Source organism: Lynx rufus, unplaced genomic scaffold (genome assembly GCF_022079265.1).
Source record: "Lynx rufus isolate CCGP_SWC_20201006 ecotype Redwood Valley unplaced genomic scaffold, mLynRuf1.p SCAF_3, whole genome shotgun sequence".
NCBI lineage: Eukaryota > Metazoa > Chordata > Mammalia > Carnivora > Felidae > Lynx > Lynx rufus.
The window spans coordinates 117,201,662-117,229,117 of record NW_025814845.1 but is presented as its reverse complement, the minus strand read 5'-3'; the positions used below and the strand labels follow the sequence as shown (position 1 = coordinate 117,229,117).

The 27,456-nt window shown below is 41.9% G+C and overlaps 1 long non-coding RNA gene across 2 annotated transcripts in view; it reads left to right on the top strand.

The window, feature by feature from the left end:
* Positions 1-25,437, top strand: part of LOC124520562 (uncharacterized) — a 31,223-nt gene extending 5,786 nt beyond the window's left edge. The window contains exons 1-4 of one of the 2 annotated variants that reach the window (XR_006964341.1): positions 6,410-6,658; positions 14,289-14,368; positions 22,614-22,753; positions 25,278-25,437. This is a non-coding gene — a long non-coding RNA (uncharacterized LOC124520562). Of the gene's footprint in view, positions 1-6,409; positions 6,659-14,288; positions 14,369-22,613; positions 22,754-25,277 lie in introns of those variants that run through there. The other variant, XR_006964340.1, reaches the window with a different exon arrangement.
* The last annotated feature ends 2,019 nt before the right edge of the window (positions 25,438-27,456 follow it).

Sequence of the window (27,456 nt, the reverse complement as noted above, 5' to 3'; positions counted from 1 at the left end):
GAGAGGGGCAACAAGAGAAGGAGAGAGAGAATCCCAAGCAGGCTCCAAGCCGTCGGCCAGAGCAGGATGCAGGGTTCAATCTAACGAACTGTGAGGCCATGATCTGAGCCGAAATCAAGAGTCGGACACTTAACCAAATGGGCCACTCAGACACCCCGGTAATTATAATGCAGTTCCAAGGTGACTTCAGTAGAGGTCATAAAAGTGCTTATAGTTATGCATATGAACCCTGAAAGAAGCAATGGTCTAACTGTCTAAAACAATGATTCTCGAAGATTGGCCCAAACTATTCTGTAGCTTTTGATTTTTATTCTTAAGGGCTGCCTGGGATCTTCACCCAGCTCAACTACTTTTTAGCCATGTAATTTGGAGTTAAGTTACCTGACTTACTGTGTCTCAGATTCATAATTCCTACCCGTACAAGATTAAGAAATTAATGAACTGAAGTATTTAGCTCAGTACTTTTCCACATAGTCAGGGCTCAAAAGTGTAAGTTTCATCATCATTATTATCAAGACTTGCTAGTTAGAGTAAGTCTCTGAGAATTAATAAAAGTCAGCATTTGTAGTAAAAATTATATTCTGCAGTTTACTAAACACTGTGATTCAGTAGACTGGTTGCTAGGCAATGCTTGTTACTATATCAAAGTTCCTAATGCCCATGCACCCCCACAGGATGGGATGGGATTCCTGCTGTTCTCAGGAGGCACATCTTGTCATCAGTGTTATTCTGACATGGTTATATTTTCTACTGTGGCTCTTTTTGTCCTTTTAGTCAAAAAGTTCAGCTTCCTTGCTATCCACACAGTTTATCATCACTTGTCTAATTAACTCATGTATTGTTAAGCAGTTGCATTGACATTTTGGGGGCTTATAACTTTCTAAAAATTATACTTTAAGATAGATATACAGCACATTTCAAATTTAAATGATTGTACTCCTATTGGAAACATTAATGGGTAGACAATCCTTCCACCTCCCTTTTCCCTATAAATTTTCATTCCTATTACTGAAATAACTAAATTATTTTACCAAGACAAAAATGAAGTGGACAATGTAGGTGGCCCAAAGGGTCTCTTGCATTTCTTGAATAGATCTGAGTCAAAAATCTTCAAAGTGAGAAATAAATGATTACACATACACACGTTCCCCTCCCCAATATGCTTAAAATAGTGTCCAGCACATAGAATGCACTGTATTATTATTATTATTATTATTACTATTATTATTTAGGAAAATATTTTTTGAACTTAAAAAAATTTTTTTAATGCTTATTTATTTTTGAGAGGGAGAGAGAAAGACACAGAGCATGAGCAGGAGAGAGGCAGAGAGAGAGAGACACAGAATCTGAAGCAGGCTCTAGGCCCTGAGCTGTCAACACAGAGCCCAGTGTGGGGCTCAAACTCATGAACAGTGAGATCAAGACCTGAACCGAAGTCGGGCGCTTCACCAAACCGAGCCACTCAGGTGCCCATGAACTTTTTTTTTTTTTTAAACTAATAGTGCCCTTCCAAAGGTGGGCTGAATAAAGACCCCAAAGATAACCAGGTCATAATCCCTGGAGTCTTTGAATATTACCTTATGAGGAAAAGGGGTCTTTGTCAATGGGGTTAAATTAAGGATCTTGTGATGGGGAGAGTACTGTGGATCATCCAGGTGGCCCTAAATGTGATCACAAGTGTTCTTCTAAGAAGAATCAGGGGAGGTTTGTAACAGAGAGAAAGGAGTTAGTGTGAGGGTGACAGAAACAGAGGGAGATTTGAAGATACTAAACTGAAAGCTTTGCAGAGAGGCGAAGGGTCCAGGAACCAAGAGATGCCAGAAGCCACCAGATACTGGAAAAGCCCGGGAAACAGTTCCTTCCCTAGAAACTCCAGAGAAAGCACAGCCACCTTCACTTTAGCCCAGAGAAACTGATTTTGAACTCCTGGCCACCGGAACTGTAAGAGAATAAATGCGTGATGGTTTAAACCACCATGTTGATGGTAATTTGTTATAAAAGCAGGCTTAGGAAACAAATACACGTTATTTTCTTTAAGTTAAATCTTTTTGAGGGGCGCCTGGGTGGCGCAGTTGGTTAAGCGTCCGACTTCAGCCAGGTCACGATCTCGCGGTCCGTGAGTTCGAGCCCCGCGTCAGGCTCTAGGCTGATGGCTCAGAGCCTGGAGCCTGTTTCCGATTCTGTGTCTCCCTCTCTCTCTGCCCCTCCCCCCGTTCATGCTCTGTCTCTCTCTGTCTCAAAAATAAATAAACGTTAAAAAAAATTTAAAAAAAAAATCTTTTTGAAAGATTATATTGTATCTTATATGTTATATTTTATTACATCTTACCAGAAACAACCACAAAACTTGAAAAATTAATGGAAGCACTATTGAGTTATAAAAAGAAAGTTCAGAACAGGCCTCAAGTTGGAAAACCATCTACTCTTTTTCTCTGTAAAGGTGCTAGAAATCTTTTGGAGAAAAAATTCTCAAATTTTACTAAATACTCTTTGGAGGGGTTAGGTGGAGGAGATCAATGCAATTGGTTACTCCAGGAGGCACATACATGTGTGTTTCTGAGATAAGACCAGTTACCTACTCTAGAAGGGTTTGATAGATTGCAAGTATTGCCTTTTCTTATTTCTAAAATTCCAGCTTTATTAAGGTATAATGTATGTATAAAACTGCAAGGTATTTACGATGTGAAGTGGAGATTTGAGGGGTGCCTGGGTGGTTCAGTCAGTTAAGTGACCGACTCTTGGTTTTGACTCAGGATCGTGATCTGGCAGTTCTCGAGTTTGAGCCCCGCATCGGGTCCTGTGCCGACAGTGCGGAACCTGCTTGTGATTCTCTCTCTCTTTCCCTCTCTCTCTGCCCCTTCCCTGCTTGCTCTATCTCTCAAAATAAAATAAATAAATAAATAATCTTCAAAACGGTTAAAAATAAATTAAAAAAACAAAGCGGGGATTTGATATATGTATGCATTGTGATAGGATTCGTCTCCTGCAGTTAATTACCACGTCCATTTACCGACATACTTATCATTTTCTTTCCTTGGTGAAAACTTTTAAGTTCTCTACTCTCAGCAAATTTCAACTTTATGATCACAGTGTTACCAACTATAGTTACCGTGCTTGACATTAGATCCTCAGATCTTATTCATCTGATAGCTGAAAGTTTGTCCCCCTTTATGACTTCTCCCTGTTTCCCCACCCCCAGTTTACGTCAACCACTTTTCTATTTTCTTGTAAAATACTTATATTCTATTATAAATGAAAATCATATACATCTAATATCTTCAAACTACTACTGCATCCCATCATCTCATTTGAAACACACAACACTAGACGCAGCAAAGAATGTACCCATTCTACAGATGAGAAATCCATTTTTACCAAACGCGGAAAAAGGGATGTGATGTGCATCACAGAGCTAGCAAGGAGAGCAGCTGAAAGTCTCCTTCCACTGAGACATTCAAAAAGGAAGGCGCAGGGACGCCTGGGTGGCTCAGTCGGTTAAGCGGCCGACTTCAGCTCGGGTCACGATCTCGCGGTCCGTGAGTTCCAGCCCCGCGTCGGGCTCTGGGCTGATGGCTCGGAGCCCGGAGCCTGTTTCCGATTCTGTGTCTCCCTCTCTCTCTGCCCCTCCCCTGTTCATGCTCTGTGTCTCTCTGTCTCAAAAATAAATAAAACGTTAAAAAATTAAAAAAAAAAAAAGGAAGGCACAAAACATGCATGTGTGGCTCCCTCAGCTGAGAATCCTTCCCAGAGCAGAAGAGCACCTGTTCTTACAGTGCATAGGAAGGAAGTGGAAGCACTTGACTGGGAGTGGGGTGGCAGGAGACAGATTTTTACTTCTGTGTTCTGAAGGTTGATGCAAATGAGGGAAAGCCTACAGAGCAGCCATAAAGCAAAATGGAGCCCTTCAGCTGGGCCACAGAGCCACCCCACTCTTGGGTCCCGCCTCCTCCGTCTGCACTCCAGCTGAAAACTGAACTGATGCGTGCCTTTTCTTTGTCCTGAGAAGCGACAGGGAACCAACCTTTATTGGCTGTATCCGTCTATGCTGACAGCTGGCGTGAGTGTTTTGACTTTGTTCTCAAGGACCAGTCCTCAGCATAGCAGCTGTTTGAAAATTCATGTGTGGAACTTGAAATACTAGTTTTGATAACCATTAGCATAGAAGAAAACCACAAAGTTGTGAAAAAAAATCCCTTAAGAGAGAAAAGCAGGCAAATGTAGGGTCAAATTACTGCAGGGTCGTGAAAAACAGTGACTGGGAAATGTCAGGGGATTCGGAGAGTACCCCGAAGCTCGGGGCCCTGAACTCTATTTTACGGTGCGGTGTATAGTGAGTTAAGCACCTGGTCTTTGAAGTCAGATAGTCTGAGTCCACCTAAATGTTCATTCATCCTAGCAAGATTGATTGTACCTACTGTGTGCCAGTCTCTGCATTCATGGTGCTCACATTCAGGTGGAGAAAGACAGATGACAAACAGATGAACAAGCAGATCTATAATTCCCTCTTCCAGTAAATAGTGCAGTTTTCTATTCCAGCTCCCTGGGAGACGAGTCAGGAAGGTAATGGGGCACATAGGACAGGGTCTGCTAGCCCATTGTGAGGGCTCCAGCGCTTACTCTGAATGAGATAGGAACCTATTGGTGGTTTTGAGCAGAGGCGTGATGCAGTCTAATATTTTAAGAGGATCGCTTTGGCTGCTGTGTGGACAACAAACTGAACAGACCTAGAGCAGAAGGAGGGAGCTCAATTAGGAGACCATTGCACTAATCTGGGTGGGAAGCAATGGTGATTAGGCGGGGAGGCAGCCTGGAGGTGGTAAGAAGTGGTTGGAGCCGGGACTTACTTTGATAACGGTAGAGAACAGGATTTGCTGACAGATTGGGCAGGAGGTGTGAGGAAAGGAAAGACCTGAAAAGTGACTCCAAGGTTTTGCCCTCAGGGATTAGAATAGAGTTGCCATTCATTGAAATGAGGAGGATAGCAGATTGGGGGGAAGGTGGGAGGGGGATCAGAGTTCACTTTTGGGTATGGCTCCAGTGACTTTGAGGAGACTGATAGATAGCCAAGCGGAGATATGTCAAGTTAGCAATTGGTCGTCACAACCTAGAGTTCAGGTCAGTAGTCCAGGCTGAAAAAAATAATTGCTAAAAGGAAAAATAGGGCAGAATTTAGAGATAAAGATCGATAAGGGTGGGAGATCCCACTTGTAGATAAGAGAGTTAAAGAAAACCCAAAGAGGTGCTGTTTGAACTGAGACCTGGATGGAAGGAGGGAGAAACCCATGTGTCACCTGAGGGAAGGAGAGTCCAGGTGGCGTAACCAGCGTGTGCTCAGGTGTCAAAGCACAGTGTGCTTGGCTTTTTTTAGCAAGAGCCAGAAGACCAGTGGGGTGATCAAGAGACCACCTGGCAAGGATACAAAATCAGAGAGGTAGGAAGAGATCATATCATGAGTTCAAGCCCTTGCTCAGCCACCTGTTACAAGTTTGACCTTTAACAAATCACTTAACTTCTCTAGTTCCATTTTCTTTATAAATAGAGGTGGTAATGGAACCAGCCCAGACAGGACCTTGAAAGGATTAAATGAGATAATGTTTATAAAGTGCTTAACACAGTGCCTGCAGCCTAGATTACATTTACAGGGTGTTTATACCTTTTTTTTTAATGTCCTACAGTATTTCCTGGAGGTACATAGGTACATCGGTTTTGGGATGAAGAATTTTGTCCCACCTGGAAGTTTAGATTTTGTCGTTGGTGTTTCACTCCTCGGTCTCCGTTCCACTGGTCCGGCTGGCAAAGATGCCTCTCTAGTAGCTCATCCTTGACAACCACAGCCACATATAGCATGTCAGCGTGGACAGGGAAGTCTGAAAGATCCACAGTCATTAACTTGAATGACGGATGGCTGGCTGCATATTCATCTAAACCCTCCAGCTTCTTAGCGGTAACCCTGGCTGTCCCTTCCATAAGCGGCCACACCAGGGCTGGCAAGACATCGAGTTAAGTCATCCCTCACCCACACTGGTTCTCACTAAGCACTCAGCAAGAAACCCAGTCACCTCTGGCCTCAACTGACAATATTAGCGTCCACCCAGAGTCAGTGTCCCTGGAAGTTCCTCCTACCCTTCTTCGAACCCTTCCTTCGGTTCTCCTGAGCTGCCATGGGAAGGGGACAGTTAGAACTCAGGTTTGCTATGGTTCAGTAAAAGCTATGCTGGGAAAATGCATTTTCTCTCATCAAATATAATCTAAAAACCCCACTATAATATTCTGGGTATGCCCTGATGCAAAAAGGATATGCAGGAAGAACAGAAATGGTTGAGGAAGGGAGAAAGAAAAGAGCCCAGAGAAAATGAATTTTTATTAAGTCTTACCTAACATTTGAGTCAATCATTCAGGAAGACATCAATCAGATAATATGCTAATGACTATAAGCTAGCCATGGGGTTACCACACATCCTCCACCATGCTTCATTGTGAACCACGGTTGTTCTTTGTCAGGAGAGTCTGACCATTGCACTTCCAGCAGTCAGTGAAAGAGAAGTGAAAACGAAGGAGGGTTGAGAACAAGTCAAGAGCATGTGGAGGTTGGGAGAAGCTGAAGGCGAACAACTCTCTGACTGTCAAGGCTAAACAAAGCTAGGCTCCAGTCAAAAGGGTAAGGGCAGACTTCATTCAATAATAACAATTGTAATAGAAAACAAAGTCCAGCATGAACTGAACTCAACTTGGCTGAAACGAAAGACAGGAGATCTTTTGAAGGCAGGAGGTGTTAAGGGAAAGACACTGAGGGTTGTAAAGGGAGTTGGTCCATGTGACCAGGCCATCCGCGTTCGTTCAATGGTGCTTATCCAGAGAAGAAACCGACTTCTCCTATGTTTATGACAAAAGGCATAAGTCTGAGCAAGGTGTGCGCCGGACTGCAGCAGAGAGTGACATTACCTCCTTGAATGTTTCCATTTCAAACAGACAGCTCTCAGGTCCTTGAAAAAAATCAGTTCCCAGTGGTAGAAGATTTATGTCTCAAAGGGGTAGAGAGAGGATTTATAATTAAAGTTGTCGAAAGTAACTGTTGTGTGAGGAAATTCAGTGGGCTGTCTGCCTATTACCAGTTTGGCCTGGAGCAAATGGTGAATTCTTTTGGCAGCACTGAACTTTCTCAAGCAGGCAGGCATCTTCAGGGGGACTACAGTCATCCTAGGGATATAGCCTTGAGCTGTTAGATACTATGCCAGTGTGTGTTCAAGTCTCTTCATGTGTGTGTGTGTGCATGCGTGTGTGTGTGTGTGTGTGTGTGTGTTTGCATGCCTAGAAGGCCAGGCAGGTGTGGGGAAGGAGGGAGTCTGCAGTTTTTATAGACCGAGTTTGAGGCTTAGTCCAGAAGTGAGCTCAGAGGAGCCTGACTAGACTTTGGTCAAGGTTTTTACTGTGATCCAGCCACAGAAAGTTTTCAAATGCCTTGATTTCTATCTCCTTAGGCCTATAGTTTTAGTCAATGGTTTTGTGAGGACATAAATGGATACTAAGCAGAAGGAAGAGATTAATCAAAAAGGGGAAAATGAGATGTAGGAAAAGAGGAACTTGCAGAAAGGTCCTCTGGCAGCTGGCCAGTTCTGTTGGGCGTGTGCTTTCAAGTCGGACTAAGTGATGAAATGTTGACTCCTTTTTGCAGCCTTTCCAGATCTGAGACTTTCCAGTAGATCTTTCAGTCTTTCACTCTACAGGGGAACAGAGCATAGTTCAGATAGATAGGGCGGCTCTAGTGCCCTCAAACAGTAATCCAAAGACTGGTGGACCCCCTGGAGTTTTGGCAATGGTTCTCCTAGACAGCTTTAGTTCCTTCCATTTCCCCCCCTTCTCACAGCTAAGAAAACTTGCTGAATATCAAACTGTCTCCATAAGTTCAAGGATTGTGGCATGGCCCAGGCTAAGGCACTGGAGGCCAGAACTGGAGCTGACCTGAGGCCACAATTAGGTCAGAAAGAAGTGAGCGAGAGCCCCATTCAAAACAAAGTCTGGGTAAAGAAAGCACGCAAGGAGGAACAGACAGCTGGGAAAATGGAAAAGATCTCCCTGGGTCTACTGTGTTGGAAGAAGAGGCATGGGATATGCCTAAGAGCCCGGAGGCTGGGAAGGAAGACTTTCTTTAAAAACCCAACAGCTGGGGGGGCGCCTGGGTGGCTCAGTCGGTTAAGCGTCTGACTTCGTTCGGTTCAGGTCATGTTCTCACAGTTTGAGCTCCACATTGGATCTGTGCTGACAGCAGGCGTGGAGCCTGCTTTGGACTCTGTGTCTCCCCCTCTCTCTGCCCCTCCCCCACTTGAGCCTTCTCTCTCTCTCTCTCTCTCCCTCCCTCCCACCTCCGTCCCTCTCTCTTTCAAAATAAAGAAACATAAAAAAAAAAAAAGCTCAACAGTAATCAAAGAGCTATTTGAAAGAAAAGCGGGATATTACCCAGTAAACTTTCTGAGTAACAAAACTTAGTCCTGCATGGATTTTTTTTTTTGACTCAGATTGCAGTTTTCATCCTCGCTAAAATATACACAAGGTCAACACAAACCAGTCTAGTCCCTTCTGAATCACTATTTCCCAAAGTGACTTCCATGGGATTCTAGTTGTGTGGAACACATCTAGGCACTACAGAATTTTCAAAGGTTCATGTGCATTGCAAATCTCTAGATAGAAGATAGATATGGTCTGCAATCTTCCCAAACTCTTTCTGAGATGTACTAGGAACTGTCAATCTAGAATTGTCAGAGGGCAAAAATTAAGCAAGAGCATTTATATGAGATCAAAGAATTGCAATTCAGGGTACATAGATTTGGGTAGCAACCCAAATAGTGTTCCATTAGGGAGCAAAAGTCAGAGGTTTTTTTAAATAAAAAGGAAATGCTTGTATACATTGTTTACAAAGAATTTTTGGTTGGTATTGGTGGCAGAAAGCTAATCTTGACTAAATATAATTGGTTGCCAAGGCTATCACTAAGCAAAATCTCTTACTGCAGCAAGTTATAGGTGTTCGGGTTGAGTCCTTGGAATATTTGTGGTTTGGGCCAGTTCAAAAGTTCACGGATCTACCAGTGAGAGTTTGCATAAGGCCCTTCTAATGACCACCCCACTCTATTTTAAAACCCCTTGACATAAATGACCTCATTTCATTTCACCTTTCAACGAACAAAGAACTAAGTACCTAGAATTAATATTCCAAGGATCACTTCTGAAGAAGTGATTATATGCATGTATAATCTCCCATTATTATCCTGTATTTTATATCCTTTCAATGAAGACAGTGTTCTAATTAACTGCAGTATGGAGAAACAGCCTCCTGAGAAAAATGTTGTAAAATATTTTCATCAATAAATTATTCCTTATGTATTAATTAGGATATGGGTTTAGTTGCTGTGATTGAAACCCAAGTTTATCTTTCTCTTGTGTAACAGTGTAGAGCTGGTGTGGCAGGGACACCAGCTATCTCAATGCTTAGCTATCTCTAGGACATTACCACCTATTGTCTCAGATGAACAGCATGTCCACATTCCAAAGAACAGGTTGGAGAAAAAGGATTTAAAGACATGTCCTAGAAGTAGGACACACTATTTCTCCGAATATCCTGTTGGCCAGTACTTGGTCTCTTGGGGGTTCTATTGCTGTAAAATAAGGGAATATTTCAATTATCTATTGCTATGTAAGAAACTACTCCAACACTCAGTGGCTTAAAACACAACAACTTTTTATTATCGCTCACAACCCTAAATTGAACGGGTGATTCTTCTGCTGATTGCCCATGTAATTGCAGTCAGACAATGGCCACAACTATAATGTCCAGCATGGCTTACTCATATCTGTGGCGCCCTGGCAGGGATAGCTGGAAGGCTGACTTCAGCTGACAAGCAGGGACAGCTGGACCTTTCTCTCCCAGTGTAGATTCAAGATCTCTCCCTTTCTACAAGGCCTTACCATGTGGTCTCTCCAGCAGAGCAACCAAACTTCTTAAATGGCCACACAGGGCCCCTCAAAGTGCAAAATTTTAAGTTCCAGACCTTCCTAAGGCATCGGCCCAGAACTGGTACAGTATCACCTCTAGTAACATTCTGTGGGTTACAACAAGTCATGGGCCCACCACAGATTCCAGGGGAGTAGAATGATAAGGGCATGGATACTGGGAGGCATGGTTCATTGGAGGTCACCACTGGAAGTGGTTATTGAGCGCATTAGCTTTCCAGGGCTGCCAAAACAAAGTACCACAAACTGCATGACTTAGAAAACAAAAACTTGGGCACCTGGGTGGCTCAATCTGCTGTGTCCAGCTCTGGATTTCAGCTCACGTCATGATCTCACGGTACATGAGTTTGAGCCCTACATCAGTGCCGGAGACCAGCTCCAGCAACCAGGGGTTCCCAAAGAATGAACGGCGTTGGCGAAAAAGTGAAAGTGTGGAGCCTACTTGGAATTCTCTCTCTCCCTCTCTCTCTCTGCCCCTCCCCAGCTCTCTCTCTCTCTCTCTCTCTCTCTCTCTCTCCGCCTCTCTCTCTCTCTCAAAGTAAATAAATAAACATTAAAAAGAAAATTAGGAAAAAAAAAAACCTACTGTCTCATGGCTCTGGAGACTAAAAGTCCAAAATCAAGATGTCAACCAGGTTGGCTCCCTCCTAGGGCTCTGAGGGGAGGCTCTGTTCCAGGCATCTCTCCTTGGCTTGTGGATGACTGTCTCCTCCCTAGGTCTCTTCATATCATCTTCCTCTGTATTTGTCTCCATGCACAAATCTCCACTTTTCCTAAGGGGACCAGTCATCAGATTAGGGCCCACTCTAATGACCTCATTTAAACTTGATTATCTCTGTAATGACCCTATCTCCAAATAAGGTCACATTCTGAGATCAGGATTCCCCCATATGAATTTGGGGGAGGACACACTTCAACCCACAGCACCAAAGAATAACTAATGGTTTTTGCCATACTCCATAATACATTAATAGTCTACCTCCCTAACAATGTGTTCATAATTATTTCCTCCTTGCATTGCTCTTTCTGTTATTTCTTGAAAAAAGAAGTCAGCCATTTGAATGTCTTCTCTATTTTTTGCAGTGTATGGTATATTATTATAAATCAAGATTGTCACTGCCACATAAAGTCGACGTCTCAAAAAAGGCAGGAATATCCGATTCTTACTTTGTTTCATCTTTTCTGTTAAACAAACTCATCCTCAGTTTGGAAGGGAGTAAGAGAACTTTTTTTTAAGATTGTATTTTTAAGTAATCTCTACACCCAATATGGGGCTCAAACTCACAACCCCAAGATCAAGAGTCACATGCTCTACCAACTGAGCAGCTGGTCACCCCAAGAGTCAGAGAAAATATTAACCTTAAAAAAAGGTGATAAATTTAAGAGAAAACCTCTAAATCAATCTTGTGCCCCAAAGGAATTAAGTTTCATCATTCTGAAAGAACATGTACAATGTAGAATAAATTATCCTGTTGCTATAGTTACTTGATTATATCAGGTCCACTTGAGCCAGTCACAGTGGGTGATGTGTCCGAAAGCAACATAAATCTAACTCCAAAAGTGAAGGTAGTTAACTTCTTGGGAGAGTGTCTTTGGTACAAGTACTTTTGAAAGCAAATGAGCAATAATCTGTTCAGCTACAGCACATGTTTTTATAACATAAATTAGCTCTTTTTTAATGTTTTTTGTTTATTTTGAGAGAGAGAGAGAGAGCGAGCAAGCAGGGCAGAAGGAGAGGGAGAGAGAGAATCCTAAGCAGGTTCCTCACTGTAAGCATGGAGTCTGACGTGGGGCTCAAACCCATGAACCATGAGATCATGCCCTGAGTCAAAATGAAGAGTTGGATTTAACTGACTGAGCCACTCAGGCACCCCTAACATAAATTAGCTCTTACATGATTGATAAATAGAATAATGATGTCAGTATAATGAGAGTGTGATGTTGGGTCATACACAATTTTTCCTAAGCAAAGAAAGCTGGAAGAGTGGAAATAGCATTAATAACTTTTTAGAAGAAAGACAAAAATGCTCAGATCAACAGTTGCACACAAGCCAGAGTCTTTTCAGCCCCATCAAACAAACAAATGATATCAGTGCCCACATCCTCCCTTCTTCCCCTGAGAGGGACATCCCCATCTTTGCATAGGTCTGGGGTTGTGACAGGTTACACTTCCTGTGTCCACCCTAAAGAAAGCCACCTTGCCTCAGAGCTTCACTTTTAGCTGCACTTTGATGGTGTTTTGGTGCATTTTAAATATCTCCTTTAGGTAGCCTCTAGCCTTGAAGATCTACCTTCCTGGATTGTTCATAGAACAATCTATGTAGCCAGACCAAACCTATATCAGAATAGGCTGAAGGTCAAGCCTGGAACAGGAGTGACTGAGGAGAGAAAGTTATTGTTTTTGTTACTGCTCTGGATATAAAGCTACATAGACTTTGAGTGATCTGCCCCGACCCACTTTTTCCCATAAGTGCCATTATTTGGGGAGCATGACTTTTCAGAAAATAAGATTTCTCATGAATGACTATATCTACTGCTATACACAAAATTGGCAATTCTTTTTGTTAAATGTTTTTATTATGTATTTTTGAAAGAGAAACAGAGTGCAAGCAGGGGAGGGGCAGAGAGAAGCGGGAGACACAGAATCCGAAGCAGGCTCCAAGCTCCGAGCTGTCAGCACAGAGCCCAATGTGGGGCTCGAACTCAACGAACCTCGAGATCATGACCTGAGCCGAAGTCGGACACTTAACTGACTGAGCCACCCAGAATGCCCCCAAAATGGCAATTCTACTAAAATTGCAATTGTATTTTGTATATGCCCCAGCATGTCTGCTTTTCAGAATGTATCTTTGAAAACTACTCTTATGTATACACAGGAAATATCTATGAAGACGGCCACTGAAGCATTGTTTGAAAGGGTATCAAATGTGGCAAGTAGACTAACTGTCCACCTCCCACTGGGGAAGTGCTTAAATAAAATGTAGTATATCCATACCATAGAATATTACACAACAATTTTTTTAACACAGCAGTAATATATGTAGACCTAGAAGGAGCTCCAAGACATAGTGTCATGTAAAACAAAATAAAAAACAAAAATAAAGCACACATAAAAATATTATGTATTTTCCACAGTTGCTTGTATACATATGTATATGTGTATGGACATATGTATGTGGGTTTATGTGTGTGTGTGTATATATACACACACACACATACACATGCATACATCCAAATACAGGAGATGAAAGATCTGGAAGAACACAATTATCTCTAAGGTGGAAAAGAATCAAAATGTGAAGATGTGGAGTGGTTCAGGGATGGTTTGGCTTCCTTATAGTTCAATATTTTTGGCAAAGAGACTATATTCTTATATACATTTGTTAATGTTTATTTATTTTTGAGAGACAGAGAGTCTGAGGAGGGGAGGGGCAGAGAGAGCCGGAGACACAGAATTTGAAGCAGGCTCCAGGCTCTGAGCTGTCAGCACAGAGCCTGACACGGAGCTTAAAGTCATGAGCCATGAGATCATGGCCTGAGCCAAAGTCAAACACTCAACCAACTGAGCCACCCAGGCACCCCTCTTTTTTATACTTTTAATAAAAATCCAAAGTTAAAAGGGAAGAGATGAAGCAGAATCCAGTGGCTAAAAGCACAAAGTTAGGGGCCAGATTGTGAGTTTGAGACTCAGATTCATAATGTTCTGCCCATGTGACCTCGAGCTGTATAGCTTCTCTGTGCCTTTGTTTCCTCAACAATAAAGTAGGAAAAGTAACTGTGCCTACCTTATAGGATTATTATAGAATTAAATTATTTTTAAACCACTTTAAAAAAAATAACTGGTGCACATTAAACATGTTTGTGAGTTATTTTTAAGTGTTTAAAATAATAGGTCAAAAATTTTTTTTTCAAAATATAAAGGAAAATAATACAGGATCTGTTGTGTGAGAGTCCTTGATATACAGTCATTGGGGGAGGGATAGGACATCACCACTCATGATGAGCTAAAAATCCTCTCATGTTTGACTTGTTCTTTTATTTCCTTCCAACCCCTTCCTCCTACCTGAATTTCCCTTTCTTGCCTTCTCCTATGGAGAGGGGTCTTTCCCCTACCTGGGCTCCTTTCCTTTGATATCTCCACTCAGTATTACAAAGGCCTGGTAGCCAAGGAACAAGCAAAGGACCTTCAGTAGGATAGAGGGGAGGGGAGGTATTGTAAATACATTTCAAGTTCTTTTTTCACCTTTTCTCACCTTTGACACACTAACAATCTTGTCTTTTCCAAGTGTGGTTGGCAGATGCCTCAATGCCAAAGGTACCAGAGCTGTTAATGGAGCTTCTGCAAATGCCAGAAGAAGCAATAGAAGTAAGTTCTTTCTAAGTCCTACCAACCTGCTGGGTGAGGTCACTGGAGTGCACAGAGAAGTGTGGGGGGAAAACAGAGCAGCCAGCTGAACTTCAGATGCACTCCACAGCCTTGTCCCAGGGAGGCTGCCATGCCTATCATCCGTCTCTCCATCCCTCTCCCTCCTCCTCCCTTCTCCCCCCCCCCTTTCTCTCTTTCTCTCTCTGTCATCTCCACCAGCCTGGTGGAAGGAGAAAGGGCACCCGGGGGCCTCCTCTACAGCAGCTGTTTGTAAAGAACAGGAGGATCCCTCTCCTGTCCCATCCTGCGTCCAAGTGAAGGTGATGTGCCTCAAATCCCTCCTGTCTGTTGCAAGGGGGTGAGCAAAGCAGGGAAAGAACACTGAGATGGAGAGAAAAGCCCGTTTTAGACCCTGCCTTACATTCCAACCCTTCCAGAGCACTGGTCCACTGGAAACAAACTAGCCATTGCCAGCAGTGTTCAGAAGCCATTTAGTTTAATCCTTCATGGGTATTTTTTCCTGATTTTTAGAGAATAATCTCACCTTATTTTGCATAATTATGTTTTACTACAGTACTTTTATATTTACAGGATATTAAGCTAATTTTTAGTCAGAAAATACTATATATATTTTAAGTGTTTATTTATTTTTGAGAGAGAGAGAGAGAGAGAGCAGGGAAGGGGCAGAGAGAGGGAGACAAAGGATCTGAAGTGGGTTCCCCACTGAAAGCAAAGAGCCTGATGTGAGGCTTGAACTCATGAATCATGAGATCATGACCTGAGCCGAAGTCTGATGCTTAACTGAGTCACCCAGATGCCCCAGAAAATACTATCTGTTTTTTTAAGTTTATTTTGAGAGAGAGAGGTAAGGAGGGAGGAGCAGAGAGAGGCAGAGAGAGAATCCCAAGCAAGCTCTGCTCTGAGCCCAGTTCTGGGCTCTATCTCACAAACCATGAGATCATGGCATGAGCCAAAAATCAGACACCTAACTGACTGAGCCACCCAGGTGTCCTTGTTAGAAAATACTGTTAATCTTAAGTATTATTTATGGTTTAACTTAATGGGGTACTTATTCTTTAACTTTTGTATGCAATCTGATTATCCTTACCAGTTTATTTAAAATGTTTATCTATTTTCACACTGGAAACAGAAAATGTCCTTAGAAAGGAACCGATACCAGTCACACTCCAAAACTGGGGATATACCATCTATATACGAGTTGGTCTTAAACAGGCTCTTTCGTAATTCAAAGAAGATCACCATAGCGATCTCAGTGAACACCTAACTATAGTTGGATGGGACACACTGAATGCTGTATTTTGAACCATCTGGGTCACTTAAGACACTCTCAATCAAGCATCCCCAAAGGAGATGCATGGAAACCATTCAAATGATTTTGCCATTTTGTTCCCAAGATCATTAATTTTCCATCTGGAGATTGGTCTACATGTCCAGGCCAACCCTGTAACGTAACAGGCTGGAGGTCAGTCCTGTAGAAGGGGTGGGCTGAGGAAAGAAACAGGCAGCAACATCAAAACAAAAATGGGGATGCGCATTCCTGATGATGGGTCTTTAGGTCATTGGCTTTTCAGGGCTGTCAAGCCAAGGACCTCACTCTTGAGATTGTCAAAGTGGCGAGGGACCTGAGCTGGCCCTGGAAGATGTGTCTAGCATCCACAGCCGTCATAGCTGACAATTTCTTCAAAGTTAAAGAGTCTTAGAAAGACTAGCAATTCATAAAGGAGAAGCATGAATGAATTTCTTTATATTTTATTTTTTAAAAAGATAGCTACCCTTACACTGGTTGTCTTCTCTTATGAGTCATCAGTGTTCTGATAATTAAAGGTAATTTTTTTTTTAATCTAAGAACTAGTACTGAAAATGGGCTTAAGTACAAACCCAACTCGTCAGTTTATAGGGATAAATACTTCATAAATATTTCGTTCGGTTTTATCTTCTTAAACTAGCCTTTTTTGCCATATTCATAAATCTTAATTTAAAGAATCCTCTAAGCAGATGGTGAAATAGAGATGTCTTTATTTAATGGGCCCTATCATTGGGCTTCAAGGTTTGGAGCACAAATAAAGAGTCCCCAAAACGTAATTTCTCTGAGCTAATGAGGTTTATTTTTGTTGTGTGTGCTACATATCATGGATACTCCCCTTGTCAAGATGCGGGTTGGTGACCTTTAGCTTGGGCAAGTCACAGCACTCTATAACACCCATTACTGAAGCCTTGATTTGTTCTTCAGAAACATCACAACAAGGGCAAGGCAACTCTCACCTTCCCACCCCTCCACCCCAACCCCAAAGGGGAAATGAAAGAGGAACACATACCCTGATGGAGTGGAGAAGGACCAGAGAGTGCATGCATGGCCCTACATGCAAATAGCTGTGTGTGCTGTGCAGTGACTGGCTTCAAATCAGTGTCCTAAAAACAAGGTATCTGTTCCCTCTCTTGGTTACTCAAGGCCAAGCAGTAAATGTACTTCCCAAACAAGATACCTGCCATTTCACCGAATTACAGTAACAGCTAACATTTCCTAAGCTTTTCCTAGGTGCCAAACACTGTTCACAGCATGCTATACGAGTCTCAAGAGAGGTTAAATAATTTGCCTAAGCTAGCCCAGCTCATAAGTGGTCTGGCTAGGATGTGAACGCCGGCACTGTGACTGTAGAACCAGACGTTTTTACTCTTTATATTCTCCCTCATTTAACTTCTCTTTACCTCAATGTCTTCAAAACGATAATAACAATACCTTATTATAAGGATGCTGTAAGGAAAATAAATAAATAAAACACCTGACACACTTTCTAGTACAGGGTAAAAGCTCAGTGAGTGTTAATTGCCAAGAACAGTAGATAATTTGCCCAAAGTCACAGGAGTAGGTAGCTGAACCAGGACCCCAGCCCGTGAGCCTGCTCCTGGAGTTCATTCTTCACACTGCCCACCCTGCCACTCCCAGCCAGTGACATCACGGGTGGAGTGCCCAGCACCCCACCTGGCACGAAACAAACACTCAGGAAATGTCATTTGTGTCCCTCTCCCACATCTCCCTCCTCCTCACTGAGGGATGAAACATGCATAGCACAGAAACACTCTTATTTAAGCTAATGACCAATCTTGAAAAGAGAAGCCTGATTCAAATTCCACCTCATACTTCCTTTCTCATGCTTACATAGATGACAAAAAGTACATGCGATATAAGTCACAATTTTTTTTAATTTTTTTTTTCAACGTTTATTTATTTTTGGGACAGAGAGAGGCAGAGCATGAACGGGGGAGGGGCAGAGAGAGAGGGAGACACAGAATCGGAAACAGGCTCCAGGCTCTGAGCCATCAGCCCAGAGCCCGACGCGGGGCTCGAACTCACGGACCGCGAGATCGTGACCTGGCTGAAGTCGGACGCTTAACCGACTGCGCCACCCAGGCGCCCCAGTCACAATTTTTTTTAATTAGTTAATTAATTCACTCATTCATTCATTTTTGAGAGAGAGAGCATGCGCTCAAGCAGAGGAGGGGCAGAGAGAGGAGAGAACGAATCCCACATAGGCTCCATGCCCAGTGCAGGGCTCGATCTCACGATTGTGAGATTGTGACCTCAGCTGAAATCAAGAGTCAGACAGTCAACCAACTGAGCCACCCAGGAGCCCCAGAAGACACAATTTTTAAAAATATATTGTATATTTGGCTTCATCTTGCTTCCCTATTGTCACCTTGCTTTGCTGTATTAAAACTACCAGGGTGGGGGCGCCTCGGTGGCTCAGTTGGTTGGGCGTCCGACTTCAGCTCGGGTCATGATCTCACACTCTGTGAGTTTGAGCCCCATGTCGGGCTTTGTGCTGACAGCTCATAGCCTGGAGCCAGCTTCAGATTCTGTGTCTCCCCCTTTCTCTGCCCCTCCCCTGCTCATGTTCTGTCTCTCTCTGTCTCAAAAATAAATAAAAACATTTTTAAAAATAAAAAAAAAAAAAACTACCGGGATGGAATGTATCCCTAGTTAGTCATGATGCATCATCTGCCTCGTGTCAAACAGAACGCTTAGATTACTCATATACTCACAGTTAACTACATTAGACACACTGCACATTTCATTGTGAAATGACAGCATCTACTGTAAGCATGAACATTCAAGTTTTAGTTATGAAGGAAGTTAGTAACCATGTAATAAGTATTTAGCAATAGTGTACTTCTAGTTTTTTCTCCTTCCACATATTGTGGAAGACAATCACCTGATTCTATCTTCTGATTTTCTCCCTGTGCTGGAGTCATCTTTAAAATCATAAGAAGGCACCTGGGTGGCTCAGTCAGTTAAGCATCCAACTCCTGATTTTGGCTCAGGTCATAATCCCAGGGTCGGGGGATTGAGCCCCGTGTCAGGCCCCCCATGTTGAGTGTGGAGTGTGGAGCCTGTTTGAGATTCTCCCTCTGCCCCTCTCCCCAGCTCACACATTCTCTCTCAAAAACAAATCAAATAAAACCAAATCATAAGGAAATCACTCTAGCCTTCTTGGCTTATCTACGTTGTGAATCGAACTTTAAATACATCCACAGAAAATTTTTAGCAGCTCAAAGTCTCCAGGAGAAAAATAACACATGGTTCTATTCTTCACCACTCTCTTATCTCTTGTCCCTCCTCCACTGCCACCTCCCTAGGTCAGTCGGGAAACATCTCTGGAGTTGTAATGATTTTCCTGGTGTCCACCATCCCCAGGACACCTGGACACCCCCTGCTGTCATATTTTAAGAATATGCATCTAGTGTAAAACCTGTTATCTGGTACGGCTTAGCACCCAAACACTTTGTTTCATGCATTGCACATACACCCATATGTACCGTAGACCCTTTGACCTCTTGAGAGGAGAGGCCATTTTGTTGGTTTGCATACACAGAGGCTATCCTGGTCCAGTATGTGGTAAACACCTATGAAATTCTTTAAATCATGAAAATATCCAGAGCCATGCGGCTCAGTATTGGTATTATGTTTATGAAACACAGTCCAGTTAGCAAAAGTAACGAAAAATAAATCGTATTTTTTACTCAAATATCTTGTAGGACATTAAAAGAAATCCAAACACGTTATCAACAGCAACACTTACTGAAACTCCCATTCTTCTCTTATTTGCTCTTTTCTCACCCACAGCTGCTCCAGTGCAGCTGTCCTTAAGCCCCTTTCCAGAAGAAGACACTCTGTCCACCTTTCAAGTACCCACTGTTTTTCTCTACTTCCTCAATAATTTACTATGTGGATGGATTTTGCCTCCAGTCCATCAAGAAGAAATCTTTCCATAGACAGGGAAACTGGGTTGAAAATGATAGAATTTGGGGCGTCTGGGTGGCTCAGTCAGCTAAGCGTCTGTCTTCAGCTCAGGTCATGATCTCACACTCTGAGTTCGAGCCCTGCATCGGGCTCTGACAGCCTGGAACCTGGAGCCTGGAGCCTTGAGCCTGCTTTGAGTTCTGTGTCTCCCTCTCTCTCTCTGCCCCTCCCCCACTTGTGGTCTCCCTCGCTCTCTCTCTCTCTCTCAAAAATAAACATTAATTTTTTTTAAAGAAAATGATAGAATTTTTATTAGGGTCCTGAAGAAGGGAGGAAATGTATAAACCCTCCTCCATTCCTAATTTTATCCCAACACAGTTATAATAATAAAAGAATTTCACCATCAATTCACGTGAAGAAGAGGGGGAGGGGAATGGAGATAAATCATTGCTCTTATAAATTCTCCAGTTACCAGTGCTTCTGAAATCCCATCATATTCTATTTCCATTTAAATGTATACATAATATGATATGTATGCATACGCATATGTATGACTGATACATGTACATGTAGCCTATGCAATAGAAAGTTTTTGTAGGTCTCAACTACAAAAGTTCTTTCATGTATGCATTTTCTTTGAAATCTTGCAGCCATTTAAATTTGGTATCATTGGCCAATTTAAAATGTAAGAGAACAAAATCATACTTTAAGTTAACCTACCCAAAGTCATACCTTAAATCAAGTGTCCTTTCACTATGCTTTGGCCTGTGGCTTTCATCCCATTGGTATGTTTATTTTAACTCTCTCTATTGAAATAAAACTAATGTTACAGGTATTGTGTCTTATCTTTTACACCTATTATGCTCATAAGTACTTCTTGAATTCTTAAGTATAATTAATCCTCAGGATTTGTGTACTATTCTACAGTATATCTGCCTACTTGAATACTGAATGCACCCTTTTACCCTGTTAATTCATTTTAACATGAATTAACATCTTTTCGGAAGTAGACTACATTGTGTTAAAGATGGAAAAGAATATCTCAGTAAAGAGTTATTTGTTCTCTTTGTATCAGTGGGAGAAAAATAGGAAAATCAGTCATGGTGTGCTAGCTGAATGAACATCTGAAATGTTCTAAAACTTGCCCGTCAAACTGACCAATTTCCTAGTTGATGAGAAGTGCTTTGTGGAAGCTAGAAAGGTATTGATATTTCACAGACCCTATACAAATAGCTGGTGTGGTTAGTGAGCTTCTTTAGCTGTGACTACTAAATACCAAACAAGAAGTCAATGTGGTCAAATGTTTTAAGCCAACTCAATGAAAAATATCAATCAAGCCAGTTATTTATTTGAATCAATTTGTTGTCAGATTAACAAGAAGGAGTTTGTCAAAATAGCTGATCCACATGCAAACTGAAAAAGTTGTTTGAAAGAGATTATCTCATTTACAACAAATATCCTTCTGTAAGTTGTTGACATTATTTTCAGGGCAAATATGGGGTTTGGCTAACATATATACTTTAAGCTTCATTAAAAGGCAGAAAGTTGACTCCATTCAGTTTTAGGAATAAAACCTCATTTTATGAAGTATTAATTTTTAAAAAGAAAACCATATATACTATTTGAATTGTTCACGGGGTCTGATTACCTGGACTATATTTCGTTAGATCAGTCTAACTTTTAGATACTATTGAATGCAGTGACTATTGACATAATTTTTTTCTAAGCCAGGAAACTATATTAGACTGAACTCAGTGCTATCCAAGTTTACAAGATGTTCTAGAGGGGGAAAAAACTGTGATTTATTTAATTATAAAAAGTAGAAATTTACCAAAGTCATCGCTGCCCTTTCTTATTCTCTAACAAAGTATGCAAATATTCCAGTTCTCAAACACTAAACATGTTGCAAATGCTGAAAAATGCCTGCCGTACACAAAATTCATTTGTCAGGGAAAGAAATCTAACTTCCCCAATTCACATTAAGATTTTCCAAATTCGTACAACTCGAATTCAACATTCAATTTGCTATAAATTCACAAGTTGCCTGGTTGACACCATTCAAAACAAAGTATCTTCATTATGCTCACATGATATAGTAGGTCAGACAGCAATTTTTTGTAGGGTGCAAAGTAATGCTTCTATCTGTGCTTTATTTAAATGCAATATTCTCTCATATATGCGTGCTTTAAGTTGGGCATATCATTGAAGTTGGCCATTGTCGAGGGAAGTCATTTTAAACAGAGGAAGGACCCGGAGGTTTGCTCTAGGTTTCTTCCCCTTGATTTTGCAACGCTTAGCTCTGGCTGCCAACTGGCCTATTTCACCACCACCCTCCCCACACATCCTCCCTGCCAGCTGCATCTTGGAGCTTTCCAGGGACCAGAGCCCACTGGAATAGTCAGGTTGGGTTACATTTTTTATTCTTTAGAGTTAAGAATGCTTTCCTTGAAAGAAGGTGTGCCCCAGATTTTAGAGCTAGCCCTAAACATACTCTGGGAGAAAAAGCCTCCTTTTTTGGAGCCAATATTTGCATTACTAAGTTTTGTTAGGAGTCTGATCTTTTTGGACAAAACACAGGAAATTCTTTTCATGCTGAAAATGGAATCTTTGCCTTATTTGCTATTTTCCACATAAGACCTCTACTACCTGTGTACCTCTTCCCTGTTTCCTGTGTTAAATATGTGCTTATCACCGTACACAGTAATTACAGGGACAGGTTCCAAATCTGTTTTGCAAATGTCCAAGTTTTCAAAAATTATGATAAAACATACTTTCTTCATAAAATTCAGTGTAGTAAAATTTTAAATTTACTACCCTCAGGGACATACTGCAATCTCAATTTCGAGAAGAGAACAATGAAGGTTAAAGGCAATACAGGCTTAGATGTCAGGCCACTGGTTATGCTCAGCCGCTAGCTAAGAGTTAATTTTCTCTGACACTTGGCTTCAGCAGGAAGACAAATCACTGCTTATCCTGTGCCTTCAGATCAAAACAGTAAACTTAAAATGCCTGAGGAGAAGAATGAGCCGTGTGTTTACACATCTATCAGCCAAACAAGATTGTGAATTCCAGGAGAGCAGACTCTGTGTCTTGTTTCCTGCGTGTAGAACTCGGCCTGCCTGAAGGTAAGGGGCAATAAATGGATGAATGAGTGAGCATTTACCCAGCTCTCGGGGTAAAGACCTCTCCCTTTCCCACTGTATTCTTACTGCTCCTACTGCAAAGGGGTCCTTGGGGTTTGCTTCCAGAAAGCAAACAGACAGGCAAGCAGGCAGGCACCTTTGTGCACTAAACCCTGAGTGAGGAATAATATCTAATATCGTATGTACAGAGTCCACCTTTAGTCCCAAGTCCAGTTTTCTCCAACTACCAGTTTAGCGAGGAGAAAGTTCTGGTTGCTGTGAACAGATGTCAGACTTGTTAGACACATTATCAAATTTGAACTGTTCAATTCCAAATGTATTTTTTAAAATGCCTGTGTGCCAGGCACTGTGCCAACTGGTTAGGAGACAAAAGTAAGTTATGAGAGAGAGAGAGAGGAGAAATTGAGAGAAAGAGAGAGACAGAGAGATGCCTGTAAGTAAGGGTTCAGAGCTGAGGGAGCCCAGAAGAGGGATACTAAGCCTATAGATCTGAAAGAGGCTTCCCGAAGGTGATGACTCTTCTGCTGAATGTCGAAAAGATGAGGTAGAATTATCAAAGCAAAGTCATGAAGAAAGAGAATCTCAAGCTGGGGACACACCTTGAGTAGAGGCGAAGAATCTGGAGTCAGCGCGAAGCAAGTAGATGTCAGCGACCAGCTCCTTATTGCCCGAGCTTAGAGTGTGAGGCTGGAATGTGGGGGACGAGGCTGACGGAGAGATAAGAACCCTCCTAGACTAGGCTGAGACTTCATTTGGAAAGCTGTGGTGAACCACTAAAGGACTATAAGGGCTAAACTCACTCATCTGAATTACTGTGTGTCCTCTGACTCTCCCTTTGACCTCTCTGTTTCCTCATCCTTCACCTCCGTGTATTTCTTATGCATGCTGAGTGTCCTTACCACGCTTCAAAAAGCACTATTAGCAGAAACATGGCCTGCTTAGGCAATCAAATTTTTCCCCCCAGAGCCTTTGTATATTATCATATGGAACAAGATCACTTCCAATGCAATATGGTTCACAGGCTAGACTGCTCTGATAAAATTGAGAACATTCACATGGAAGACGCCAAAGGCCTCAGTCATTACATTCAGATTTTATACTTAACAATTCACCTAATCCCATCAAAGAGGAGAAAAGAAAACAAATTTCACTCCAAAAAAAAAAAAAATGAGCAACGAAGTCTTTCAGGACACTGCTTTATTTTTTTATTTTTTATTTTAAAAATTTACATCCAAATTAGTTAGCATATAGTGAGACAATGATTTCAGGAGTAGATTCCTTAATGCCCCTTACCCATTTAGCCCATCTCCCCCCTCCCACAATCCCTCCAGCAACCCTCAGTTTGTTCTCCATATTTATGTCTCTTCTGTTTTGTCCCCCTCCCTGTTTTTATATTATTTTTGTTTCCCTTCCCTTACGTTCATCTGTTTTGTCTCTTAAAGTCCTCATATGAGTGAAGTCATATGATTTTTGTCTTTCTCTGACTAATTTCACTTAGCATAACACCCTCCAGTTCCATCCACGTAGTTGCAAATGGCAAGATTTCATTCTTTTTGATTGCCGAGTAATGCTCCATTGTATATATATACCACATCTTCTTTATCCATTCATCCATCGATGGACATTTGGGCTCTTTCCATACTTTGGCTATTGTTGATAGTGCTGCTATAAACATGGGGGTGCATGTGCCCCTTTGAAACAGCACACCTGTATCCCTTGGATAAATGCCTAGTAGTGCAATTGCTGGGTCATAGGGTAGTTCTATTTTTAGTTTTTTGAGGAACCTCCATACTGTTTTCCAGAGTGGCTGCACCAGCTTGCACTCCCAGACACTGCTTTAATTTATTTGTTGTAGATAATCTTGCATGTTCTGGAAACAGTGAAATAAGAGGTGTTTTATGATCATATGTCCCAGTTGATTCTTTGTAGACCCAGGATGATGGGAGAGAGGTATGTGGTGGTGAGAGAACATGGAGGCCACAGCAATATCAGCTTCAGAGTTAATGACCTACTTTTCTCCTATCTCTTGCTCCAGTTCTTACCTCCTCATCTGTTTCTCTTGGTGCTATCAGGAGCATAAATGAGGGCTTTGGGAAGTGTGAAAGGCGAGGCTGATTAAAAAATATGTAGGGGTGCCTGGGTGGCTCAGTCGGTTAAGCGTCTGACTTTGGCTCAGGTCATGATCTCGCAGTTCACGGGTTCGAGCCCTGTGTCGGACTTTGTGCTGACATCTCAGAGCCTGGAGTCTGCTTCAGATTCTGTATGCATCTCTCTCTCTGCCCTTCCCCAACTCTCAATCTCAAAAATAAATAAACATTAAAAAAATATGTAGATACTCTGAAGTTCACTTACCATGTGCTTTGGACTGAACTGTGTCCCTCCAAAATTCATATGTTGAAGCCCTTGCGTCCAATGTGACTGTATTTGGAGATAGGGCCTTTAAAGGGATAGTTAAGGGAGGATGTAAAAGGTGGGACCATGATGCATTGGACTGGTGTCCTTACAGGAAAAGAAAGAGACATGAGAGATATCTCTCTCTGTCTCCTCGTGCACGGAGACCATATGACCAGATAGCAAGAAAGTGGCTGCCTGCAAGCCAAGGAGAGAGATTTCACCAGAAACCAAACCTGCTGACACCCTGATTTGGACTTCTGGCCTCCAGAACTAGGATGAAATAAATGTCTGTTGTTTAAGCCATGCGGTCTGTGGTATTTTGTTATGGCGGCCTGAGTGGACTAATTCAACAGGGTTATCCCTACATTTCATGTAACCTCTGCCTTGCAAAATTCAGAGTCTGGCCCATGCTGGAGTAGACTGGGAATATACACACTTAGGTCCTTTTTCCGAAACAAACAAAAAAACAAAAAAAAAAAAGTCTTCTTTAAGTGTATAAGAAACACACATGGGCATAGTAAAATGTTCATATAATACATATGGGATTTGAGGACACTTAAATTCTGCTACTCATCCCAGACCCTCATTCCTGCACTCCTCCATCCCAGAGGCAACCACTGGAAAATATCACTGCTAACACACTAGAATATAGACAAATGAATAGACATAGATAACCGCTCTTTTTATAGAAGTTAGAACATGCTACATATAATGTCCTGAATCTTGTTTTTTTTTACTTATCAATATTTCATGTAAACTCATTTCATAATAGATATATCTGTAGAGGGGTTTCGTATTTTAAAAGTTATGATTTTTAAGAATATAGCACAATTTATATAACCTGTCTTCTGTTGACAGGACATTCAGGATTTTTTAATCTTTGTGCTTCAATACAAATAATACCACAACAAAATATTTGCACATTCATCTAAAATACATTCTTAGAAATGAGATTCTGGTTCAAAAATATTTGCATTTTTAGATGTTGTATGTTTATTTTATAGAAATTGCCAAATGCAAACATTCTTCTGACATCTGGAGACAGCAGGAGGCATTTAGTTGGCTCCCAGGCTGTACCTCTCCGTGACGTCATTATCAAAGGTCTTTCCTAAACAACCTGCATAGTCTAAATGCCATATGATTAACCTGAACTTGACCAAGGGAATCAACCTGGAATGCTAGGTCACAGAGGAAGTCACCTGATCTGCTGAGCAAACAGGCCTTCCCTCTGTTATTACTCATGCCTCTAGGACTCTTTCCTCTTCCAACCTGCTGCCACGTGAATTGCTGTAACTCAACTCTTCAGATTCTTCTCAGTTTCTACCTAGGAAGAGAAGACAAGGGGAATAAAAATTTAAGGACTGTGTTTCACTCCCACACCCTAGGGAACATGCTTAGTTTTCTTTAATAAGCCTTGGGGAGAGAAGATTATTTTCTTGAGAAAATGTTCAATGTATTCATTGGCACTTTGAACAGAGCTGGACTGCTTCAGAGGATCACACCAGTTTGGCTCACGTGAGTCAAAAGTATTTCAACTTTTTATTTTCTGTATTCCCTCTGTGGAGAAGGAAAGTGCTGAGAACCATTTGCACTAATAAACTCTTCCAAAAGACCTGAGAGCATGAGCATTTTCCCAAGTCTAGATATTTTCCCTCATACAAGTGGATCCCCTGGAGAAGTGACAAATAAACCCTGATCAAGTCTTACTAGATTCATGTGATGTTTTATTTTATTTAAAAAAAATTTTTTTTCATGTTGGGCTGCCTGCATGGCTCCATCGGTTGAGCATCCGACTTCAGCTCAAGTCATGATCTCATTGTTCATGAGTTCGAGCCCCATGCTGGGCTCTGTGCTGACAGCTCAGAGCCTGGAGCCTGCTTCCGATTCTGTGTCTCCTTCTCTCTCTGCCCCTCCTCCACTCATGCTGTCTCTCTCTCTCTCTCTCTCTCTCTCAAATTAAAATTTTTTTAATGTTTATTCATTTATTTTGAGAGAGAGAGAGAGAGAGAGAGAGTGCAAGGGGGGAGAGAGGAAGAGGGAGAGAGAGTTCCAGGCAGTCTCTTCTCTGTCAGCACAGAGCCTAATGCTGGGCTCGAATTCATGAACTGGGAGATCATGACCTGAGCAGAAGTCGGACACTCAACCAACTGAGCCACCCAGGTGCCCCTAGATTCATGTGTATGTTTTAAACCTTGATTTGGTGGTTTGAGGTACAGAAGCACCAGGGGATTTGTAGTTTACTAAAATAACCACACATTCTAGTCCATTCAACAATCCATAGGGGCCTTCCT